General features: G+C 45.5%; 4 non-coding genes across 4 annotated transcripts; 2 read left to right on the top strand and 2 right to left on the bottom strand.

Moving 5' to 3' along the window:
* Positions 1-10,753: 10,753 nt before the first annotated feature.
* TRNAW-CCA (transfer RNA tryptophan (anticodon CCA)) lies at positions 10,754-10,825 on the bottom strand. Its single transcript has one exon. It is a non-coding gene; the product is annotated as a tRNA-Trp (tRNA).
* A 265-nt stretch (positions 10,826-11,090) lies between these two features.
* TRNAW-CCA (transfer RNA tryptophan (anticodon CCA)) lies at positions 11,091-11,162 on the top strand. Its single transcript has one exon. It is a non-coding gene; the product is annotated as a tRNA-Trp (tRNA).
* A 900-nt stretch (positions 11,163-12,062) lies between these two features.
* Positions 12,063-12,135, top strand: TRNAR-ACG (transfer RNA arginine (anticodon ACG)). Its single transcript has one exon. It is a non-coding gene; the product is annotated as a tRNA-Arg (tRNA).
* Positions 12,136-12,527: 392 nt separating this feature from the next.
* On the bottom strand, positions 12,528-12,599 carry TRNAW-CCA (transfer RNA tryptophan (anticodon CCA)). Its single transcript has one exon. It is a non-coding gene; the product is annotated as a tRNA-Trp (tRNA).
* Between the last annotated feature and the right edge of the window lie 6,177 nt (positions 12,600-18,776).

Here is an 18,776-nt window from a genome sequence, read left to right as displayed (position 1 = left end):
CGGTTCAGTGGTTTGCTTCCTTGTTACTTCATTTATTAGATTTCAGTGAGAGTTGATGCTATTTTTGTTCTAAGAGTTCTTAGCAAGATGAAAACATGACTGATGCTTATGTTTAATCTACATGCTAACTAGCAAGTTTAGGCAGTAAGAAGGTAGCAGCCAGGTGAGTTACCTGCTAATGTAGTGAATAACGATAAGGTAAACACTGTTTTTAATCTTTCATCCATCAAATCTAATCACCAGGGACTGCTCTGCACTTCAGAATGTTCTTTTTCATCCCACTGCCTTGGAAATTATCCACTGGTGAGGACCCTCTGCTACCACAAGCAGCATTTATAGAATCATAGAACAGTAGAATCACCAAGGTTGGAAAAGACCTACAAGATCATCCAGTCCAACCATCCACCCATCACCAATAGTTCTCACTAAACCATGTCCCTCAACACAAAATCCAAACGTTCCTTGCACACCTCCAGGGTCGGTGACTCCACCACCTTCCTGGGCAGCCCATTCCACTGCCTGACCACTCTTTTGGAAAAGCAGTATTACCTGGTGTCCAAGCTGAATCTTCCCTGGTGCAACTTGAGGCCATTCCCTCTCACTATCTATCCAATCACTATTTAAACAAGCTCTGCTCACTTTTAGGGCTGTGCTGATCCCCACATGCAAAATTAACCTATATCGACTATCAAACAGATAATACATCAGTGGTGCAAATTTCCATAGCATTCACAGATCTTGACACAAACACTTAATTCTCAGAGGGGGAGAGCAGCACTCCAGTAGAGCAAGCAATGTTTTAAGCCCTGCTAGCATTTGTACAGCCTTAAAATGTCATTCAGAGCAATAGGAAAATTCCATGACTTTGACTGCTAACAAAAACAAAGACAGGTGCAAGCTGGTTGCTTCAAACCAGGCCAAATATGTATAGAATGCTCTGAGAGCAGAACCATTGGCATTGCATTGACCTTTGGCTGGAACACACTGGTGTGTGCATGGAGCTGCTCCCTTGGCTGCCAGGGCCAGGAAGGAGCCTCTGCTGAATGTTCACTTCCAGACATGTTCTGGGAGCTCCAGGAGCTCTAGGTGCCTACCTCAAGAGAATGGAGCTCAGCAAATAGGTTTTAAGGGGTTTCATTGAAAATCTTATTTAGGGATGCTGCAGTGTGGATACGACAGAAAGAATCCCTTGAAAATATTCATAGAATCACAGAATCACCAAGGTTTGAAAAGACCTACAAGATGATCCAGTCCAACCATCCACCTATCACCAATAGTTCTCACTAAACCACGTCCCTCAACACAACATCTAAATGTTCCTTGGAAGTTCCTTGAACGTATTGGTAGTGAATGAAGGGGACTGTGTGGATATCTCCCTCTTTTCTTCCTTTCTTGATTGGCCAACTATCTCCTGCTAAATCTACTTCATAACAGGCGCCATATGCGCTGTTGTTTGCTTTTGTGTCAATGTTTTCTAAGAGTTCTCTCAAGCACAGCTTAAAAGCTAACGACTGGTAAAATTTGGGGATGAGCTGTTTGTAGGGTCTGAGAACTGTTATGCTTTGAGGAGTGTTTATTGATATAGGTGTACATGTATTTGGGCACAGTAAATCTTGATTTTGCCCTTTTAACTAGGAACATGCATTTAAAGCTACATAGGCACATGATTATTTAGAAGAGCATATACTTACATATCAGTAACACCATGTTTATGCCTACAAATACTTCAGTAGTCTCCTTACATTCTTAATTATGGCACAAATCCTTGCAATACATACAGAGTGATTTATATTTGTGGTGCTTCGTCTTTCATTGGTCAAAAGCAAGGCAAGAGAATAAAATCTGACAATACTTTGTTCTTCAGTTGCCTTATGCTTCCAAGATTTAGCAAATCAGATGAAAGAGCATGGATTGAAATCTTACATTCCTCTTATAACCAAGTACATGTAGGGTAATTTTAACAAAAACATATAGGTTTTTCTAAATGAGAGAATGCCAATGGATGAGCACATTCCTAGCATCCTCAAAAAGGCACACAAGCCTGATGCAGGCAGAAAAGGAGATTGAAAAGCCACTGTATGCACCGAGTTCAAGGACACCATATTGCTGGAGTCTGGCAACCTGGTCAATTATTACCTATTGGCAGCTTGGCTACCCTTGGTTGCTTTTATCTCCATTGCATTTGTCATCATGTTGCAATCCGTACGGTGAGTCAGTTAAATAAACCTGTGCACACGGGTGCTAAAAAACTACACAGCCAATGTAACGTCCCCCTAAACCCTGTGCAAGATGAAGATTCCCCTCTAGAGATGGAGTTAGAAGGAATGACAATCAGTGTTCGTGAGGAAGAGTGTGAGGCAGGAGCTGCTGATTGTTATGGAGAGAAGGCAAATTCCTCTCCAGCCTTATCCTAGAATCATAGGATGACTTGGGTTGGAAGGGACAATAAAGCTCACCCAGTCCCAACCCCTGCCACAGGTTGATTCCCCTCCACCAGGTCAGGATGCCCAGAGCCCATCCGTGGTCTTGGGCACCTCCAGGGATGGGGCACCCACAGCTCTGGGCAGCAGTGCCAGGGCATCACCGCCATCTCAATGAAAACTTTCCCTCTGACCCCAATCTAAATCTTCTTTCTCATAGTTTGAAGCCATTTCAACTTGTCCTACCAGTCCATGTGAAAAGTTGATTTCTCTCTTTTTTTATAACATCCCTTTAAGCATTGGAAGGCCACAATGAGGCCTCTCCACAGCCTTCACTTGTCTGATGAATTTCCTGATCTCTCACATATCACCGTTTCTGGAGTGCTGCATCTCCTGGAGATGTTGAGTCTTCTGTGCAGGTGCTATTGTAGGAAATAGCACAAATAGCACATTGGAGGTGTCCCTAATCATTGCAGGGAGTTGGACTAGATTATCTTTAAAGGTCCCTTCCAACACAAATGATTCTGTGATTCTATGGGGTCACATACATCAGAGAGGTCAGTGTGGCATTGACCTTCACCTACATTCATATGATGGTTGGCTTAGATAACAGACAAGTCTGCTGTGTCTGCCGTGTCCAAAATCTCATTATTACTTGCTGAGGTGTAGCTGATACAGCCAATGAAGTCTGGACAGTGATTCAGCCAACCTCTCTCTGTCTGCTCTAACAGATTAAAGAGTGTCAGGACAGGAGCACTGGAATTTGATCATCCATACTAAATTTTTGGAATGGCCCTGGCAATTTTGACCCTGCTAGCACTCTCCCAAAAATGCCTGGGCAATTTCAATGCTAAGTCCAAGCTAGAAAGTATTCCAGCAGGCAGTCTGGTGTGGTAACCTTGTTCAGGAAGCAGAGATGGTTGCATAATATGGGTATGGTTGCACTCACTATCAGATGTCAGGACCTACAGAAAGGCACTGCTTACTAGTATAGAAATGCAATTTTCCAGCCTGTATGTGCAACTAATCATATTGCAGGCATTCATGGCTTCTAAAATCTGTGCTGGAAATCAACTGTCTCTGCTTCCCAGTCGGGCAGATGGCAAACCGTGAGGAATAATACTAACAGCAAGATTATTGCTGACCTGAAAAATGCAGGATGCCCATGGAATTAGAAAAGATGCTCTGAAGTACAGTACTTCAAGGAGCAATGAAAACAGGCTACATGTAGGACACCCTTTGAGTAAGGAGATGGTTATTTCATATCTAGTCCTCTGGAGAGCAGATTACATCTCCTGAGGTCAATGTCACAGGCAAAACCTGGTTGTGTAACCCATGATGTAATCAAGAAGATAATCAATTTCCAGTGAACAAACCAGTGCCTTATGAAATGTGTGCAGGAGCTGGGTGCTTTCTAACACACTATGGGGTACATCTGCTGGGGAAAGGAAGGGAAGGAGCAGCACCTGCCTGGAGATCAGGATCTCTGCCCTTGTGGCTTCATCACCACAGTGTTTGCTTCTTAGTTACTATCTTGAGACAAGGTATTTTTGTACAAAACTGGAGGCCAGGCAAAGCTGAGAGGGCTTTTACCACTGCTACTGGTTGTGTTACGCCTCTAAGTGTCCTTAAAGTGTAGAGATAAACATGTGGTGATGGCTGTGGTCCAGAGACCAACAGTGCTGACTGAGATTTAGAACAGAACAGAACAGAACAGAACAGAATAGAATAGAATAGAATAGAATAGAATGGAATGGAATGGAATGGAATGGAATGGAACGGAGTGGAACGGAGTGGAATGGAATGGAATGGAATGGAATGGAATGGAATGGAATGGAATGGAATACTTTGAGTTGGAAGGGACTTTTAAAGGCCATCTAGCCCAGCTCCCTTGCAATGAGTAGGGATATCTACAGCTCAGTCAGGTGCTCAGGGCTCTCTGTGTCTGCAGCTAATTTAAGGTCATCTTCTTGCTGGAACTTTTCATTTGTGCGTTCAAAGGGCCTCAATATAGGACTATGATGTTTCTTAGGGGTCAGAGACAGGACCCTAAAAATCTCCTTGATATCTACTCTCTCTATCCACTTTAATACCTCCTTGATTTTCGTCTGCTGAAGTTGACCAAACACTCAAGGCCATTTGAAGGCACTCATCCCTGTCATCATGACACCTAAGAGGGTCACTTCTAGCCTTCAGCATAAAGGTCCCTGCAGAGTCACCCGCTGCTAATAGCTCCTGCTCCCCTGTGCATGACTTTGCTGAGAAACCAAGCCTATAACAGCAGCACCTCTCAACCCCCGCCTCAGACAGCATTCCTGCTGGGTAATGAGCCTAGACTCCAGCTGGCAATGACCTTTGGAAAGGCCACGATTTGCTTGCAGCAGGCAGGGCTGCATTTCTCAGGGGTCCCTTGTGCAATTTGCACGCCCACGTCTCTGCTGGGGGTGTAAAGAATGGTTTCAGCTGCCCTTCACCCTCACCTCCGGTACTTCAGAGGTGCATTGTGTATAGCTTTGTGGGCGTTGGTACAAAGAGCATGTGTAAATATTTGGCCTTGGTAAAGAACTATGGAAATACAGAGGAAAAAAAAAATACCTGCCTCCTTCTCACAGCAAAAGAATTATTAGCTCTCCACAGGCAAGTCCCATGGATCACCTCTCTTCAGGCATTACCTACAAGGCAGAATTCTCAGCTGCCTATCTGGATCACCTGGAGTTGATTGCCAACATGTCCCCATTGCCTTATGATCTAGATTTTGTTTTATGCCTAACTTCTTCATTGGGCTGGAGCAGAAGGATGCACAGAATGAGAGAATCCTAGAACAGTTTGGGTTGGATCGACCTTAAAGAGCCCCAGCCCCAACCCCTGCTGTGGGCAGGGACACCTCCCACAGCCCCATCCATGGCCTCGGGCACTGCCAGCAATGGGGCACCCACAGCTCTCTGGGAGGCAGTGCCAGTGTCTCGTTGCCCTCATTGTGATGGATTTTCTCCTTATGTCCAACGTAAATCCACCCTCTTTTAGTTTACAGCTATTTTACAGCTATTACTCCTTTCCTATCTCTGCACAGATATATTGTCGTTCTCATACAAGATGAACAGAGACATTTTGGTAAGCCTGATGTTATTTTGGCAGGCCTTACTGATGGAGCCAGTCATAGGGTGACAGTGGAGACAGTGCAACAGTGGGTTGGATACAGGTTTCTAAAGTTGTGTTGACCGTGCAACTGAACATGGCAAGGACCATTCCTAGGGCAGCTGGCTTAACTGGCCATGTCCATTCTGTTTTCAGTTTGCAGAATGGTGTGACTGTATGAAAACTGTGTATTGAGAATTGGTCTGTGCCAATCCCCAGCTGTGTCTAAGGGTAGTTTGGGGGCATTGTTAATTGATTTGGACCAAAATTTTGCCCTCGTTAAAGATACAAGCTGAGAACACAACATCGTGATCCTGTAACTCTGTGCCCCACGCTGTCTGACTTGCCATCATGGATGTGATTCTGTGTTAGAGAGATTCTTCATGCATCTTCTCACAGGAGAAGGCCCTCCCTCTTTGCTCTCCCCTCATCTGTCCTGCTTGCAAACACTGGTCGGCCATCCTGAGAACCTTTTGGATCCTTTACCTTCACTCGTTAAGATTTCAACACCATCTTTCCAGCAGAATTTTACAGCATGGTGGAACAAAGCTGCAGCAGCCAAATTTTCTTTCTGAGGAATGAAGAAAGGAAAAAGGGGAGGAAACTGGCATTTGTCAGACAGCTCTCCTTCTTACACAGGTGACAAAGTACAAGGTAAATAGTCATATCAAAATAAGAAAAAAGGAAAAAAGAGAAAATTTACATGAATCTTCAAGCACAGAAAACTGAGAAACAGTTGCTCATCTTCCTTCTATTCCTATGATAAGGGTGGTGAGGCACTGGCACAGGTTGACAGAGAGGCAATGGTGCCCCATCCCTGCAGACAGCCAAGGTCAGGCTGGATGGGCTCTGAGCACTGACGGAGCTGTGGGTGTCCCTGCTCAGTGCAGGCAGTGGGACAGATGGCCTTGAAGGGTTCCTTCCAACTCAAATAATTATTTGATCATTCTGTGGCATAAAGCTTTTGTGCTGAGAACAACACGGCCATGAGATTGGGCATCCAAAAGAAGTGTACTGGTAACATCAGGGTGAAAAGCCAGCTTTCCTTCGTGAGGGGTCAGCACCTGGAAGGCAAATAGAGACACAGAGAGAAGCAGACAGAGGAGGGGGGTGCAGTCAGGAATCTGCTGAATCTTCTTAGGGCATTACACATGATGCAGCGGTTGTTGAACTTGCCTTGTTGGGTAATTGTGTAACTGATTGCTGCTTCCCACACACTTACTTGGTATGAGACAGTCATAAACACGTTATCTGACCTTCTAGTATGCTGTAAGGACTGCTTGGTATGATCACACTCTTAGCCTTGTGAGAAGAGGCATGGTGCCGGAGCCACGCGCTCCTGTTCAGTCCTGCCACTTGCATTCTAGGCAGAAATTCACATCATGCCTCCTTTACTGCAAGCATAAGGGATAAGAAGCTTCTGAGAAACTTCTGAGGCTTTGAAAACTCAACCAACTGTGATAGATCATGGAATACCATTAGAAGAACAGTTACCTGCAAAGGAATGTCCTGTGACTTGTACCCTTCCATCTGGACATTTATTCATTTCAAAAATTTACTCTTGGTCGCATCTTACTGCCAACACTGGGGTCTGCCCACTGAGGGGGTTTTTGGACTTCATCTAGATCTTCTTGGAATTTATGCTGACATTCCTCCAGTTTCCAAGAAGACTTTCACTCACAAGCATATTCCGGGTGTGCACCTTGATAAAGACACGAAAAATTGCTAAGAGGAATTAAAAATCATTCTGAATGCAGTTCGTAAGTCTGGTGTCACAAAAGATGTGAACATTTGTTTGTTGAGATCAATGGAATGAAGAAGTGAGACTGTCTCGACTCTTAAAAAAAATGCTAAGAGAAAGATGCAACTGTGTGTGTATGTGTGTATTTTCAGGCTTGAGAACTGCAATGAAGACATAGAAGAAATTGCTTTTAGTCCTATTTATTGTTATTGTGTCCTGAAATCGTTCCAAAGAAATACTTCTCTATTCTGGATTCCTTGATAATCCGTCTCGTATCACATCTGGTTTATGGTCAGATTTTAAAGATATCAGTGAAGATATCTGGATAGGTATCTTCTAGAAAGATATCTGGAAGTCCTTTTGCCTCCAGACTGCAGAGAAGGATAAATACCATCCACTTTCTTTCAGCAGAATATACACTGGGATCCCAATAGACTCCTCCATCCCTCTCCATCAATAACACTGTTCGGACTCTGAGGAAAGAGGCTGTAGATCTTATTACTGACATTGTTCCTTCTGAGTTACCATCCCTTCACAAACAGGAGGATCTTTATCCATAAAAACATCCCAGAGTACAAAAATGATCACACCTTGACCACTGACAGGGAGGTCTGACCTTGCCCTCAACTTGAACACTGTGCGACAGAATGGAGGGAAATGAAAACCAAACTTCCATTTCCAGGGCAGTCATGCGATCATGCTTGAAGTGAGCTTGAAGAGTAACCCAGATGCTCGTACAGGCAGAAAAAGGCCTTGTTACCTGATGTATTTCAAAATTCTGTGATATCATTTACACCAGAGACACGATATCCAGAACTGAGCCCAGCCTAACGCTGGCAAAAGGGCTCCCAAACCTGAAAAGTTGGACTTTTATTCACTGGCTTCAAGTACAAGTACACCTCTGGTCAAGCCAGTTGTGTATCAGTGTTCAGATAAATGGCTTTTTATAGTAGGACAGCAGGACTGATCATGATTTTCTGAGTCTTGAATGGGAAATACTTATCTGAAATGGCATTTGTTACAAGATCTTACAACTTTATAGAACAGTGGTATGCTTTTCTGCCTCACACTTTCCCATATGAAATGGCCTCAAAGATTTCCTCATTTATGCAAAGTGGAAAGTTGTAGCTTGAAAAAAATCAAAGAGCCTTCATACTGTGAAGCAATTTTGTCACCAAGCAACCTATAACTCCTTCCCTTGCATGGGAGATACAAAGTTCTACTACCTGGTAAACTGTTCCCTTGATTAACACACAGCACCAAACAGCTCTTGCCTAAATTGTGGCTCAGATCACTTTTATGTTTGCTTTTGTTTCTTAAAAAAAGGCATCAAAAAATCTTAAAAATTCATCCCAGTGAACGCAGCCAGCTGGTGCAATGTTTGGCTTTCCTAATGGCACGTCTGCATTCGGACCACGCACAGTTCAGTGCCATCTCATCTGCCTTTCCACGTTTCCCTTGCTGTTTTCCTCTTGGAAGAGCTGGGGACATAACACGATAAGGTAGCGACATCTGGAGGATGGCCACCAAAGGAACCTGCTCGTGCAACTCACTGCTGAGTCAACGATAGCTTTTGGGACAGTGAGGAGGGGTTGTTAGGCCTGGGCTCCATCAGAAATGTGAGAATGTGAGCCATAGGAAGGTGCACACTCCAGGTTTTTGGCATGAAGTTAATAACTGCCCAGCTGTGGCCTGGTCTAAGGTTTGTCTGTTTTCCCTTCTGTCTCCACCCTCGGGACACAGAGCAGTGTTTGAACAGCATCAAAACCTTCTCTGTTTCTCAATCTGCCCCCTCCAAGAATGGGCTGGGAGGGCCCACAACAGGTTGGGAAGGGACACAACCAGGCAGACGACCTGAAATAACCAAAGGGATATTCCTTAACATATAATGTCATGCTCAGCAAAAAAAATGGAAAGAGATAGGGCTTAGGGGTTCAGCATCTTTTGCCCGGGAGTTAGCTGGGCATCACCCTGTTTGTGGGTGGTGCTGAGTGATTGCCTTTAAAATCCTTGTTTCGTTCCATGGTGTCTCTCTTCTTCTATTTCTCTTTCACTTACAATTTTTTTTTCCTCGATTCACTTCCTTTTACTCCTTTTCTATCCCTCCATCCCTTTAGGGGTGGTAGAGAAGTGAGCGAGTGGCTGTGTGGTGCTTTGCTGCCTTCCAGAGTTAATTCATAATGCCTTTTTGAGACACTCCATCTGCCAGATTCCATTATCTGATCATCCTCACTGACTAAAGGGCATTTTGGTGGCTACACAACCTTTTGAAGACATTAACCCAGTACCATGTTCTGTTCAACTAACATCCAGAACTCAAGACTGCCACGTTAGGTGAGCCCTTCGCTTGTGTGATTATAAAGGAGCGTTGGGTGAATGTTCTCTTTCCTCTATTGGATGCAGAACTGTGGGGCTTTGCTTTCTGTTCAATGTCTGGCCCTAGCACAGGCATAGCAGCCTCTGCCTGCAATGAGAGATTGCAACCCTGGTGTGAGAACAGTTGGAGAAGTTACTATTTTCAATTCCTCTCTACCCTTTTGCTGCCACGGTCAGTGCTCCTTTGTCTCTTTTTATTATGTTCCCTGTGTTTGTCTTTAAAAGTTCACCTTTAAAGAACCTTTAAAAGATTTCCACTGCTTTAAATGAATTATAACTATGACTGTCTTCTCACAGCTTCAGGCCTCTTTTTTTTTTCTAGCTCTCCATTCGCTCTGCCCATCTCATCAAGAAATGCATGGGGCACCAGAAAGAGAGCAAGTAGAGTCTTAAACATCCTGATGACTAGTCCTTATAGCTGGCTTCCAGTTCCTCACAGCTGAACATTTCTCCAGAATCAACAGAAAGACACTAGTATAAAGGAGCAAATCCAGTGAGAGCCCAGTGGCAAGGAACTGGGGCACTTGACAGACAAGGAGAAGCAGAGACAGTCGGTTTTGTTTGGCAGAAAGAAGATAAACTGATCTTAATGCAAACATTTCTACCTAATAGGAAAGTATATAAGTGGACTGAGACTTTTCTTAAAGCGCACAGTGAAAAGATGAGGAGAAAGTACAAATTACAACAACAGGACAGATTGCCATTGGGTGCCAGGCCAGAGAGCACCAGTGCTGTGGTGGATAACATGCCTTGCTAAGGATCAGGAGACTGTAAGATGGACTTTTTGTAAATGTCCTTATCTGGAATCAGCTACACATGCCCTTGTGGGTATCAGGGACGGGAGAAAAAGTGCCCAGACATGACACCAGACTGAGATGACCATTGCTTCCCTTCCAAATATGGAATGAGGGAAGATGAAAGGTATCCTAATACTTTCCAAAACTGGCCCAGAAGACAAGACCTCTCTGCCAGGGTACATTTGCTGCCATTTGGTGAAGCTGTGGGATCTGAAGCAGGAGGGCAAAAGAGCTGCCCCTTGGGCCAGCCAACCCATCACACCACCCCAGAGAGGGGGACGTGCTGACCCCGGTGTGATTTGAACACACAGCCTTCTGATCTGGAGTCAGACGCGCTACCATTGCGCCACGAGGTCAGGGATGAAGGATGCTCTTTTCATCCTGGGGCCCATCCAGATCCATTTGCATCTCAGCTCCATCCTGCCCTGTGCTTCCACCATTCTGTTTGAGCACCATGCTACAGTGACTTGGCCCCTTCACTCCAAGTGGTGCCTCTGTCCCCTCCATCTCCCATGGCCCTAATTCAGGCAGGATTGCACACCACGGGGGTGAACGCCTTGGATTGGATATGTGCACCACCATGACCACAGGCCATACCAGGCACGTGCAGCCCACCACCCTGACCTCGTGGCGCAAGGGCAGCGCGTCTGACTCCAGATCAGAAGGTTATGTGTTCAAATCACATCGGGGTCAAATGTGGGGCAATACTACACATTCTCTCTCCTGCCTCTGCTTTTCTGACGGTCTGCCTGCATTTGAGGGTGTTTTGACAAACCCTTACACACCTACAGCTGGGGAACCTGGACCTACCTGGGGCAGTTCATGCAAAATGCTCCCCAGAGCCATGTCCACATGCAGGAAGGGCATGAGGATGGCTGCACTGGTTTCTTTGAGAGATTACTTCCTTGGCAGTCAAGAGGAGATCAAGGACCATCATTTACCATGGCTTTCAGCTGACCTCCACAGGATCTCCCAGAACAATCAATACAGCTCAATCACAAGGCAGCTGGCAAAGTGGCTGGATGGTGGGCTGTGGTCAGTGGTCATAAGTCATAAGTCTGGTTGGTGTTCCTCACCCCTTGGATGTTGCTGAAGGTCTGTGTGATGGGCACAGAGGATGCTCTACAGAATGAAGGATACAAGAAGCCCACTGGGGGGCACCAGGCTGGTGAGGGGTAGCACAAAGGACAGTAGCCAGTAGCACAAAGGACAATGGCCTGCGCTTGTCACACAGCTGGGCACCCCAATGGGAGCAGAGCTGGAGCCCAGATCACCACGACAAATGACCACACCTTGACCACTAATAGAGAGGTTTGACCTTGCCCTCAACTTGAACACTGTACCTTCAGCCAACAGAATGGAGGGAAATGAAAACAAAACTTCAGTTTCCAGTGGTCATGGGATCATGCTAGATGTGAACATATCCCCGTGATCCAGCAGCGGCCCAGATGCTTGCATAGACAGAAAAAAAAAATATCCTTGTTTCCTGACAATGTGGTCTGGACAAGCACAACTGTAATCATCAGTCTTCCTTACCTACATCCCACCCAATGCTATGCAGTGATGGAAGCCCCCAGGGCTAGCAGGGGGCCAGGGCCAGTGGCGCAATGGATAACGCGCCTGACTACGGATCAGGAGATTGCAGGTTCGACTCCTGCCTGGCTCGACCCTTTTAATCATCTCAGGGCTCCTACTTGCTCCCTCCATAAAGGCCTTACTGCAGTGCTGCATGGGAATATCCCATCCCAGCTGAACGATGTTACATTTTCTTTTGCTGAACTCCAGGTCACTCTGAATGGTGTTTGACCCCACTGGTGTCATTTGTGGACTCAGGTTTCACCCCATCCTATTACTGAGTAATTTAGTAAAGACGTCTAATAGCAATATTATTAACATTGACCTCTGATGTGTACCTGCCCCCTGTTACACTTCCATGCAAGAATTGCCCCAGGTAGGTCCAGGTTCCCCAGCTGTAAGTTTGTCAAAACACTCCCCGAATGCAGGCAGACCATCAGAAAAGCAGAAGCAAAAGAGGTGAGTAGAGTTTTGCCCCACGTTTGACCCCGATGTGATTTGAACACATAACCTTCTGATCTGGAGTCAGACGCGCTGCCCTTGCGCCACGAGGTCAGGGTGATGGACTGCATTTGTCTATTGTGGCTCATGGTCATGATGGTGCACATGTCTTCTCCAAGGTGACCACTGGTAGAGTGCCCATGCATCCCTGCAGAAAGGTGCTTCTGCCCTTGTTTCTCTGTGATCTTGTGCTCTCCTGTGAAGTCCAGATTGCCAGAAGAAGTTTGCATGGTAATCAAAGGGAGGACTCTGATACACCTGTGAGATGCATCTCTCTATGCAAGTCCTCTGGGAGCTGTGGTGTGGGCTGAGTCCATGGTTTTCTGTTCTTCGTGCTACCATTTCCCTTGCCTGCTGAATGCCAGCAGGTGAACTGGTGTTACAGCATCTTACCTTGCTCATCTGTTCCATTTTAGGCTACACTGGGGCTGGTACACCTACCAGGTGTCAGAAAGGAGGTGAAACCTTCCTTCTTCCCCCCCAACGCCTTGCCCATGCTGGAGGAAGAACATGCTGGGGGCCATGTAGGCTCCAGGCTGGAAGGAGGCTGGGGCCAATGGTGCAATGGGCAACACAGCTGACTGTGGGTCAGGAGACCTCAAAACTGGCTCTTTCCTGATTTGAATCCTGCCCAAACCTGACTGTAGTGAGAGTGATGGGGGTCAGGCTGCCTTGGGGTTTCTCTGGAAGTGGTGGGCTTCTAGGCTTGGGCTTTGCCCTGGCTCTGGCTTACTCCCTTTTTTTTTTGTCACATATTCCGCCAAGGAAAACATCTTTATCAGAAATTCATTGAGCAGTTGTCTCAAATATAGCTGGTGCTGCATCTCTCTCATGAATGCTATCTGGATAGCATCACCTCCATCCTTCCCATTCCCATTCCCTCTTTCTTCCAAAGAGTGATGTTTCCTGCTGATCCCACCTTTGCTTTGTTGCACTTCCAACTCACCCCACATCATTTCTCATTGCTCTCGTTTGGCTTAGTGTCAAACAATAGTGCCATCATCCTGTAACTGTTCTCTGACTATAGAAGACACCACTGATGAGTGTGAAGCACCGCTGGGCTGGGATCTGCTTTAGGAATGTGCCTAGGAGGAAGGTGCCTACCTGTGCACTAGGCAGCAGAGCTCCCACTAGCACCATAGTTACCAGATTTCCTACAATTACATTTAGATAAAGTTATATAAAGTTACAGAAAAGTTCACTTTACATTTATAGACTTATCCTGAATGCAGGGAGCTCACTCCCTCGGGCTCAGCATCAGAAACCAAACATCTTCCCTGCTCTCCAGACCCGTTAAAAGTCATCATAGGCCTTCTCTTAAATTAGCAATGCTGAAGATGGAGAAAAGAGGCTTTGCCAGCCTTTCCCACCGAGCCATTCCCACCAGAGGGAGCCAGGAGCCAGCTCGTGGGCTTGCAAGCAGCAGAAGATACATTGTGCTGAGTGAAGGATCAGCCATCCCTATCCAGGCTGCAAATCCCTCCACACAGGGCTGTATTCGTGTGTTAGACTCCTGACACAACACTCGGGGCATAACACATCTTGAAGAGATGCAGGAGGTATTTCATTTTTAAATAGAATACATTGATGTAGGTGTGATATTGATATGATAGAGTACCAACATTTTCAGATTTATCACAAGAATATCCAGTTTCCCACTCAACACCCCTTAAAAATCCCTTAAAACGTTATAAACAAGGTCACCTTATCAGACACTTTGAGAGGTATTTAACCACAACTGCAGCCAAATTCTGCTGATTTACACTGCTAGAATGCAAACCTTTATTAGCAGCTGGGGAAAGCAGCTGGTTCCCAAAATTGTAGTGACCCAGGCTATTTCAGAACTACCCTATGGCCATTGAATGTAAGCTTAAAATGAATGAGAAATCCTCCCATCTCATGCTTCCTCCCCTTCCTCACACTTCCAAATGCTGTCAGTGTCCATGGGATAATACACAATTCTCTGAATTTATCTAGAGGACATTGAATGACATTTCATTCAAAGGTAGAAGCTTCTCCCTCATTGCTGACTGTCTTCTTCTTCAGCATATCCTTTCTCCAGGACTTGCACCCACCTGGCAGACACGTCTCAGGAGCCATCATGGTGATTTCACAAGGAGAGGTGCCTGGTGGAGGTGTCTGTGGCTGGCAAGGCTGGGCAGTTAGCTGCAGCACTGGAGGAGTTTCCCTGCAGCTGTAGGAGAACTCATTCCATTGGGTGTCACTGTTCTCATCTCGTAACTATAATAATAATTACAGTCATAGAACCATAGAGACATTCAGGTTGGAAAAGACTTCTAAGATCACCCAGCTTAACCTCATCCACCCCCACCATGCCCACTGCCCACGTCCCTCAGTGCCACATCTCCCATTGAACCCCCCAGGGACGGTGACCCCACCACCTCCCTGAGCAGCTGTGCCACAGCATCACTGCTCTATCCTACCTGAAACTCTCCTGGGAGGTTGATGGGTATTGATCCCTGATACACAGTTCTTCTCTGCCAATTGCAGCAGAGATGGAGGCAGCTTCTGGAAACATCTGTAAGATATGTAATACATGCTCAGTGCTTCCCATGATCCCATCAGAAGTGATTTTGCATGTAAGTCTGGGGGTTGGTACAGTACATTTTTTTGCCTATGGCCTTTATAGACTTAGCTAAGGTGACTGGGAGAGGTAAGCAGAGATGCTGTTATATGGGCTGTTTGCATTGGTGTGGAATGTTAGATTAGCAAGATCAGCTCCACAGCAGAATGATCACTGAAGGGCTTATCTCTGTTCCCCAGATTAAGAAAAAGGAACAAGCCTTTACCAAAGCCTGCTTATCTCACATAGCACGGACACAAACCTCACTGTGTGAGAAGTCTGTGTCTCTGTTGACTTCAAGGAAAACTAGATGATGCTAAATTAGACAGCTGGGCTGAGTTCCATTGTACCAGCTTTGGAGGCTGACAGTATAGAAGCCTTCATTTGAACCAGCATTCTGCATTCCCCTCTATAGTTAGTGTAGAGATGCAAGCACTGGGTATATATGTCTGTACAAATGTCTTTCCTACCTGGAACAAAGTCGGAGAAGAGGAAAGCAACAAACAAGAAAAATGAAAGTTCCTTAGGGCAGAAGCACCAAGGATCATAGAATCATAGAATCGTTAAGGTTGGAAAAGGCCAATAAAGCCATCTAGTCCAACTGCCAACCCATCAGCAAATGAGAAATCAGTTCCTTGACAGAGGATTCAGTGTTTACAGGGTCTTGGGGACCAAAGATGACTAGAAACTGTTTTCACAGTGTAAGCTCTGGTCAAAGCTGTTAGCAAACACCTCCATACATCACTTCCCCTGCACAGTCACAATCACAATTTGTCACCTCTGAGTCTGGGCAGGTGATGTGTACAAGCAACGGGGACTATGGAGAGAAGTCTTTATCAAAATGAATTTCATCCAAAATCAAAATATAGCTCATTTTTTTTTTCCCAGGGGTGACATTTATGGTCATAATTTGAAAGGGATCATAACTGTACAAAACCTTACACTCTGACAGTGAGTGCATTCACGTGCAAAGGCTGGAAACGATAGGGAAGGATTCTGAATGTTAGGTTATTGGAAAAGCACTCTTCTTCCAGCAGGTTATTAGCACACCCAAGGTATTGCATTTCTCCCTCAGTTCCCATGGAACAATAATAAATAAATAAAATAAAGCAGACATTTCAGTCCTTATTTAAGCAGAACAGGGCCATTTTATTGCAATTTAAATATAAGTTTGCAGTATTAGAAAGCTGAGTTCCTGCTTTAGTCTGATGAAGAACAAAGTTGGGTCTTATCTGAGAGTTGAGATATTCCCCTTGGCTTCAGCTGGAGCTTCGGACAGTTGTTGTTTCCCTGTCAGTGCCTTCGTTTCATTTTTTTCTCTGGAATGTGTGAAAATGGACACAGACAGTGCTCCTGTCGCATGGCTGCCTGGCAGACACAATGGCACCTGCAAATCTGGAAGGAAAAGCCAACAAAGGAAGCAGAAAGGCAGAAAACAATGCACATGGGCTGAGGGGAATGTTTATAATGTCGGCATCGAGGTCACTGGGTCGGAACAACATCAATAAATACAGAAACGGGCTCAAATAAGTGACAGTTGTAATGTATTTTTGGCAGAATGACTCGAGCACTGTAGGGATGGGTTCTTGAGAAAGCTGCCATGAATCACTTGTTCTTTGCTCTTTGCACACCTGTGAAACTGAGAGTGCTGCTCTCTAAGTCTGCAAATGGATGATCTGCCCCTCATGTGCCTCCCTGACGCTGCCATAGGACCTGTGATGCAATGCTGGGTCTCAAGAGAAAGAAATCAGGAGTAGTGGGCATCCCATCTGCAGACAAAGGAAATAAAGGACTCTATTCTGTCTTGTGAAAGGTGTTTTGGAAAACAATCCCCATTTTGTTTGTCGACAGAAAAGTAGAAAGTGACAAAATTTATTGGAGCAGAGTGGGCAAGCTTGTTTCTAGCTTATGAGCATCCCTAAAGTGTTTGGTCCTGTTGAAGAGAACACCATGGGCATGCAGGTGTTGAACAGTGGCTTCAGGCAGCAGCTGTAGGAACCTGCAACACCAACCTAATCTCTCAAGTCTTTATTTATAAGTAGCTAAATGCTGTTTTAATAATACAGTAAGTTCCATGAAAACCAAGTCCTGGCACTCAGAGCATGAACCAAGCCAGTTGGCTGCATACTGCTGTAATGCCTCGTTCTTGCAGGAAGGTTCTGCCATTTGAGGACTTGAGGTGTGGGACAACAGTGGTACACACTGACTCTATTCTGGATGACCTTCCAGCAATTTCCACCTGAGTGAAAAAACCAAATGAGCTTTCCCCAGAATTCCAGGTGGGTGCGTTTCAACTGACACATAGGTTTTCCATGAGATGTACAACACATTCAGATCAAAACTACATGAGAAGAATAGTAAGATCAATCTTCACCTCTGAGGTATAAGTTCTCCCCGGTACTTTTATATTCTGATGTTCAGATGCTTGCTCTGTGTGGTGTGGCAATGACCAGTGATCTGTGCTGGCTTGACCTGAGTAAGTTAAATAACCATCTGGATGTTTTCCAAGGTGTCTGAAAGCAAAATGAGCCAGTGCAGGATCCAGGAGACGTGGTCTGTCCTTCCAGCTGCAGCTTGCAGATCAGTGTCTTAGGTGGATTTGGTTTGCAAAGTAGGAAGCACATGGCATCATCCTCCATGAGGATGGAGGAGCTACAAGGTGTGGGATTTGGGCCTGGTTCTGGTGGTGTAGGGGATGAATGAGAAGGATGATGCTCTATGACACCCCTGACAGCCCATCATCATTTTTCCCCCAGAGGGTGGTGAGGCACTGGAACAGGTTGCCCAAGGAGGTTGTGGATGCCCCATCCCTGCAGGCATTCAAGGCCAGGCTGGATGTGGCTCTGAGCAGCCTGGTCTGCTGGTTGATGACCTGCACATAGCAGGGGGTTGGAACTGGATGAGCACTGTGGTCCTTTGCAACCCAAGCTATTCTATCATTCTGTGATTCTATGATCATGTACATGACTCTATATACCTTCCTCGCCATCTGCCACTGTGAGGTGAAGAGGGCTTTCCAGAGTCCCCAGGCAGACTGAGGTTATTAGCAGGGTAATTAGCAGAATTATCAGGGATCTGTGGCAAAATGGGCTTCCCATGTACCAGTGCAGATAGATGGATTTTTACAGGGCCATGTAGCCCCCTCCTCCTGGTGGAAAGTGAGTTTATGGCAACTTCATGGGGCTAATTTTATGGAAATTTTGTGTGATTTTCATGTGCCTGCTTTTACAAATACAGGGCCCATGCCTTGCTCTCCCCAGCAAGCCTCATATGCCTAAGCTTGGTGCTAGCAGGAATAGTGAAGTTCCTGGAGTAGTACATGAGGGAAGACATCACGGTGTGCTCCAGAAGAGCTTGTAGGCTAAAGCTACGTACAAAATCAGGAGAAGAGAGTTTTCAATCCATCTGTCCTATCACTGTCCATAACATCTGTGGGCCTCAGGTCATTAGCCATCCTACAGTGGTCCCAGGATCCTTTCTTAGTTCAGAAATAAGAATCAGCAGCTTGTTTGAAGTTTTCAACAGTTTGGCCCCAAAGTTTGGAGAGAAAACTACAAATTACTCACAGACATTTGTTATATTTGTTAAACAGTTCTGGAAAAAAAAAAATATATATATATATATATTATTTCCTTTGCGTCCTGCAC

Source organism: Meleagris gallopavo, chromosome 2 (assembly GCF_905368555.1).
Source record: "Meleagris gallopavo chromosome 2, MGAL_WU_HG_1.1, whole genome shotgun sequence".
Taxonomy (NCBI): Eukaryota; Metazoa; Chordata; class Aves; order Galliformes; family Phasianidae; genus Meleagris; species Meleagris gallopavo.
The sequence above is the reverse complement of the archived record's forward strand: the minus strand, read 5'-3'. Positions and strand labels throughout refer to the sequence as shown.